This window comes from Populus alba, chromosome 19 (genome assembly GCF_005239225.2).
Source record: "Populus alba chromosome 19, ASM523922v2, whole genome shotgun sequence".
Lineage (NCBI taxonomy): Eukaryota > Viridiplantae > Streptophyta > Magnoliopsida > Malpighiales > Salicaceae > Populus > Populus alba.
In genome coordinates this window covers 2,987,410-2,994,167 of record NC_133302.1, presented here as the reverse complement: position 1 = coordinate 2,994,167, position 6,758 = coordinate 2,987,410, and the positions used below count along the sequence as shown (strand labels likewise).

The 6,758-nt window shown below is 29.7% G+C and overlaps 1 pseudogene; it reads right to left on the bottom strand.

Annotated features, from left to right (window-relative positions):
* Positions 1-2,408: 2,408 nt before the first annotated feature.
* LOC140955161 (terpene synthase 10-like) lies at positions 2,409-6,551 on the bottom strand (annotated as a pseudogene).
* Between the last annotated feature and the right edge of the window lie 207 nt (positions 6,552-6,758).

The window sequence follows — 6,758 nt, the reverse complement described above, 5'->3', positions numbered from 1 at the left end:
ATTTTATATTGATTTAACGTGTGTTATGCGTTCTATATGCTTTTGATCGTCCCAATTCCTGTCCTTGGAAGGTTAATATGGTACTTGGATTTTAGGAACTGCGTACGTGTTAGAGGATCTTCAGAAAAAACGTCAAAAAATAAAAAATAAAAATATAGCTTTCATCCTTTGTTAAATGGGCCCTTTGAGGACCAATGTCACGTGTTAAGGCATCTCCAAAAAAACAAAAAAAAAAAGTCAAAGAAAAAACTGAACTTTCCCTTAAAACACAATATTTTTTTCATTCAAAAAACTAGAAAACTAGTTTTTAGTTTTCAAATTTTATAGTGATTTTGAAAAACACATTTTAAAGGCTCTCCATAGTTTAAACACTGTTTTTCAAATGAAAAAAAAAAACGAAAATGAAAAAAAAAAAGAGCAACTATTATTAATAATGATACCTCCAATTAAAATTTCTAGTTTCACCCCTGCACGTAAATAATTGCTAAATATCATATTAATTGCTACTGCCCTTTGTGTTATCATATATGAGATTATATACATGATACATAACTGTTTGTGAGATTTTATATATATAATATTTTATATATATATATAATATATATATATATATTATTCTCCTAAAAATTACCGGGTAGACTTTTAGTCTTAATCCGAAGTAATGTTCCATAGTTTTCATCCAAAGTAGTATTTTATAGTTTCATGGGGTGATTGGTTTTTTAAAATAATTTTTATTTAAAAAATATATTAAAATAATTTTTTAAAAAATTTATTTTTTGATATACTATATTTTAAATGATTCAAAAATAAAATAAAAATTATTTTAAAAAAAATAACCATCCCGCAATAATAAAGAGCCTGTCATGTATAGAATATCAAATGGCCCACCCATTTATGCTTGCTCTTTTTTTTTTATATCAAACTCCAACTATCATATTAGTTTAGTTTATCTAATCGCCCCCATGTGACAAATCTTTAGAAAGTTGAATAATAAAATTTACATATATTAATCTTGGGTCATCCTAGCTATGACACTATCTAGCCAATATATTTATATCATTTCCCATCATAAATAATAATTACTTCCAAGTTATAAAAAAAAAATAAAAAAATAAAATTACTTCACTGGTTGTTTTCTAAAGGTAGAAAAACACCATCTATGAGCAAATCCTTCCTTTTTTATCAAAAATTATTTGATAAATATCTGATTATTTGATAATTGAGTTTTTTTTTATTAAGGGAGGAAAACAGCTAGGATGTTTTTTGCCACTTTTGTGAGAAGGAGCAATGAGGGTGTTAGCACTGATGTCAAAAAAAAAAAATTATTTATATATATACGTAAGATTGGATGATAAGTATTGAGAGGATAAAGATTTGATCTCCTAATTACTATATATATAAGTAAGATTGGATTTGGAGGGAGAAAGATCTACATAACAAAAAGTGGAGAATTGCTTCACATGATATCATCTAAGCTGAATATGATCAATTAGCACTTGAATTCAAAAACATGGTACAAATCTATTTTGACACGCAAGCAATTCATCCACTTTTTGTTAGATTCTTTTGCCACGTTGTTTCGGTATGAAGTTCCAAGATGTAATTCATCCTACTTATGATGACCATCTAAGAATTATTTCTTTACAGCATATGGTGAGAAGGAGCAATAGGTGTATAGCACTGAGGTTAAAAAAAAAAAAAAAAAAAAAAAAAAAAAAAAAAACCCTTAGTAAAGAGAGGAGGAAACCACCGAACTAAAAGAAATAATTTTTTATGTCCTGAAAAGGAAGTTCTCAAATTCTTATGAAGTGACCTAAAGGGTTTCTATTAGCTAGATTTTTGTACTTTTTTAAAAGGGTTTCTGATATCATATTATAATTATTTTGATATGCTATCTTGATATTCATATTATAATTTTGTATTTATCTTTAGCAAATTGTAGTATTCATCAAACCTACAAACTATCATATTAGTTATTTTATCTATGGTCGCCGTGTGACAAATCTTTAGAGAGTTGAATAAATAAAATTCACATATATAAGCTTGGGTCATCCTAGTTATGACACTATCTAGCCAATATATTATATCATCTGCCATCCTAAATAATAATTACTTCAAGTTATAAAAAAAAAATTAAAAAATTAAAAACTACACACTGTTGTGTTCTAAAAGTAGAAAAAAAACACATCTATGAGCTATTGTATTCAAACAAATCCTTCCTTTTTATCATGAAATATTATTGATTACATCTGATTATTTAATATTGAGTTTTTTCATTATGGAGGAAAACAACAATGTTGGAAGCAAATCATTTTTTACTCACTAAGCAAACACTTTCAATGTTCAGAAGAGGATGTAGAACGCTCTCATGGAAATTGTATAAACGAATCCTTCCTTTTATTATGAAATTATAAAGGCTTAATAAGTAAATATTTCACCCGATCTTGGGTCTCAAGATGTTACGACACCATACCCATCTCCATATGGTACATGCATTGTGCCATTCGAGCAAGGTTCATTGCAACACTGACACTATATAAGCTTGGGAGATATGGGGATTAGCAAATTGATATATATATTTTTTCCATGCATTGCTAATTAATTTCTTATTTATTCACGAGCTTCTTCTTTTAAAGATTTTATTCATACATGTACACTAAATTGATTTAGAAACATCTCCTCTTTTTAATTTATCTTGTAAGTTAAAAAAATAAAAATTTAGTATAAATACTAAAAAAAAAAACCACAAAATAACCATTTTTACCAATATGAAAATGAAAGATGTAAATAATTTACACACTGAAATAACTAATTGATATAGAGATTTACTAAAAAAATATACCAGCCATGGATTTTTAAGATGAAAGAGTAGGTGCTAAGGTGAGATCGAGCCTTTTACCAACATTCAAAAGTAATTTATTGGGCCAAATGAAAACCTAATGAGTAATAAGAGACCCATTTATAATTAAAGTATGCATAATATGCCTTAAAATTCATTGTATTACTTGGGCAAGTCAGAGGCCCAGGCCTAGAGACAGAGGATCCATGGCTGAAAATTGAGCAAAGCAAGGGGAAAGTTGCAAAACAAATATCTTCAATCATTTAAAACTCAAATAGATAAACTCTACTTATTTAACTTGTTTGATTTGACTGTTAGTTGAAATAGAATTTACAGAATCTACTGATGGAAAGAGAGACTAATTCTCGCATTATCTAATTACTGAAGAGAATGTTAAAAAATAATTTTGCTCGACCTTTTTCTTCAAGTTACGAGACAGTGAGCATTAACTGCTCTATTTACCAACAAATGATTGAATAACATGATATTTAGGAACTGAACTGGAACCATATATCTAGGAGAGGAAACTATGTAAAGGAGAGGCAGAAGTCTAGCATACCGAGGAGGTTCCAAGATCATCAGCAAGGCGTAAAATCATGGATGACCATCGAATTATATCTGGGTATTCCTCCATGAAATGCGTGGCCTCCTCTTTTGTTGGATTCGAAGCATAAAAATATGAATGAACAATAGCCAATGGTGTTGCAATTGAAATCCATGCATTATCTAAGTATTCTTGAAGAGTTGGTGTATATCCACTGAAGTACCACTTAGCCTCCAATAAATATGATTTACAGAAGTCCGCCACCTGAAAATTAACCATGGTCTTATATTCCCAAAAAGAAAATGGTGCAAAAATGAAGAGAGCATATTTGAAAAATAACTATCTAATTCAGAATCTAACTTGGGTTTTTTATTAATGTTTTTTATTAATGTTTTATCAAATCTAGCCTAGCCTCCTCATTCAATCTAGGACCTAGAATCTAACTAGAGTTGGATTTTATTTTAAAATGTTTTTTAACATTTACCTAACAACTTCAGGTAACTCGAAGGTTGATTTATAACCTAATTGATTTGATTACATCAAATTCAAATATAATTTGGCCAAAACCAATGAATTATTTTCAAAAAAATTAAAAAAACAAAGATAAACCAAGATTCATCGAATGATCAAATAATTCAAACCTTAAACCAGATTTGACAACTATGAAAATAACACTAAAATTAAAAAAAATAAGCAAATACCGTTTTCTTCAAGTAAGGTAGGATGTCTACTCCTTGAGAATATCATAAGCCATTTGGTTAACTGAATGTAACAACGCGAGAAAACATAATTTCATATAGTCCGGAAGCCGATCCATGAAATTTAGATCCCATCTGAAATGAGATCATAAAAATATTTTAATTAATGTTTTTTTTTTATAAAAGAAGAAAAAACAAGTGAGCAATTCTAAATATATAGCATTATAAATGTGCCCCAAGGCCAAGAAACAGGTGCTGCACAGACCTTACGACGGCATCTGTGAATAGCTCAAGCTCATCTAAGGTACCAGAGACATCATAAACATCATCAATTGTTGTTATAAGTGAATTAACTTTTGTTAGCATTCTCCTGCAATTACCAAACTGAGGTTCAAATATGACCCCCACAGTCCATAAGAAATTCTCCACCAGCCTGTCCCTGTTTAAGTTTTTTTTTTAATTTCTTAATATCTTAAAAACTTTCAAAATTTCAATGATTGATTTTTTTTAATGTTTTGAATTATTTATATATTTTGAATTCTCTAATGTACTGTATAAAAGTGAGGAAATCTCTTTCATATCGGCCACTTGTAGAATTGATTCAAACACACTGAGCATTTGAGATAGTTAGATAGAGAGAGAGAGAGAGAGAGAGAGAAACAGACTATCAATATGGAGTGGTACATGAAAATTTAAACTTAGGCGACTTCCCTGTTTGAAATGTAATCTATAAGGGAAAAAGAGTAGTCACAGCCCAAATGCATGTAAAACGTAGGCGGCTTCCCTGTTAAGAAAAGTTAGCTTATAGATGGCCATGATCAAAACTTTTGATTGAGTAGAATTATAAATAAGATTGAACCTTATATTGGCAATGATCTTGAATCTGATTTTCGAAAAGATAGAATGATGTTTGGCAATAATCTTGAATCTAGTTAACCGGGTTTTGATTGAAAAATGATGGTCTTGACCCGAAATAGCCTGAAAAATCATTTTTTACCTCGGTCGACATGGTTTGACTTATATTAACTCGGTGGACTCGGTTTTGATAAAAAACGATGATTTTGACCGAAAATGACCGTTTTGACCCGAAACGTCATGAAAACCCATTTTTTACCCTAGCCGACATGATTTGACCCGTATTGACCCGGTGAAATCGGTTTTATGGAAAATGATGGTTTTGACCGAAAATGACGTTTTGACCCGAAAACGTCATGAAAACTCATTTTTACTCTGGTTGACATGGTTTGACCTGTATTGACCCGGTGGACTCGGTTTTGATAAAAAATGACGGTTTTGACCGAAAATTACGGTTTTGACCCGAAACGTCATGAAAACTTATTTTGTACCCTGGTCGACATGGTTTGACCCGTATTGACCCGGTAAAATTGGTTTTTATGGAAATATGTGGTTGACTCGAGAAAAATATATTTTGAATTTTAAACTTTTTTCTTAATTTTTTTGGATTTTTATGAATAATAATAAAAATAAAATAACATTTAAGAAAATCTTAGTAATTGTGTTACAACAATGAAAATGAAAGATGTAAATAATTTACACACTGAAATAACTAAGTGATATAGAGATTTACTAAAAAATATACCAACCATGGATTTTTAAGATGAAAGAGTAGGTGCTAAGGTGGAGATCGAGCCTTTTACCAACAGTTCAAAGTAATTTCTTGGGCCAAATGAAAACCTAATGAGTAATAAGAGACCCATTTATACTTAAAGTATGCATAGTATTCTTTAAAATTCATTCTATTACTTGGGCAAGTCAGAGGCCCAGGCCTAGAGACAGAGGATGCATGGCTGAAAATTGAGCAAAGCAAGGGGAAAGTTGCAAAACAAATATCTTCAATCATTTAAAACTCAAATAGATAAACTCTGAATAGTTATTTAATTCTTGCATTATCTAATTACTGAAGAGAATGTTCAAAGACAATTTATTTCATTTTGACTCTCTCAGTTCCTACGGGATGCTCCATTTATGATATTAGTAGAAATCCATGCACTTCGTCAGAGAAATTTAAAATAAAAATAAAAATGAAATGATTCAATACATGACTTTGTTTGCTTGAAATTGAAGTCCTGACAAAATTCCTTTTAATCCCTAGTTTTCAAAAAAAATATTTAAAATGTTTTGTTCCATGTCCAATAAAAATTAAAATTTTGTCTTTATGATACCTTTTGTAATTAGATCTTGCATAATTACTCTTAATTATGTAACGGTTTACTCTTAATATAATGAGTTGTTAAATTATAATATTTTATTATGTTATAATTGTTGGAAATGTTACACAAATGACCCAAAGTCAGCGATGCCATGGTGGTTGATGGCAATTGCAAAATTCTATTTCTAATCAAGCCATATTCAAGAACCCAAGAAGACTATTGAAGAGGAGACACTGCTGAACAAATCCTTCTAGCTCCAAGATTGCAAGCCTCTCATGTTTTCTCCCCTGCTCTGCCATTTTCAGAACTAATCCTTAATATTGTCAAACTATTGGAGGCAAGATTATCAAACTATTGATAATTTTGTCATAACCAAATTTTTGAACAAATAATAAAAATTAAATATAGTTGATAATTGGGTTAAGACAACAAGTCTTGAAGTTTAAGGATTAAAATTATCAGATTTGAGAATAAATTGATCAGAAATTGAAGAATTAAATAAGTTT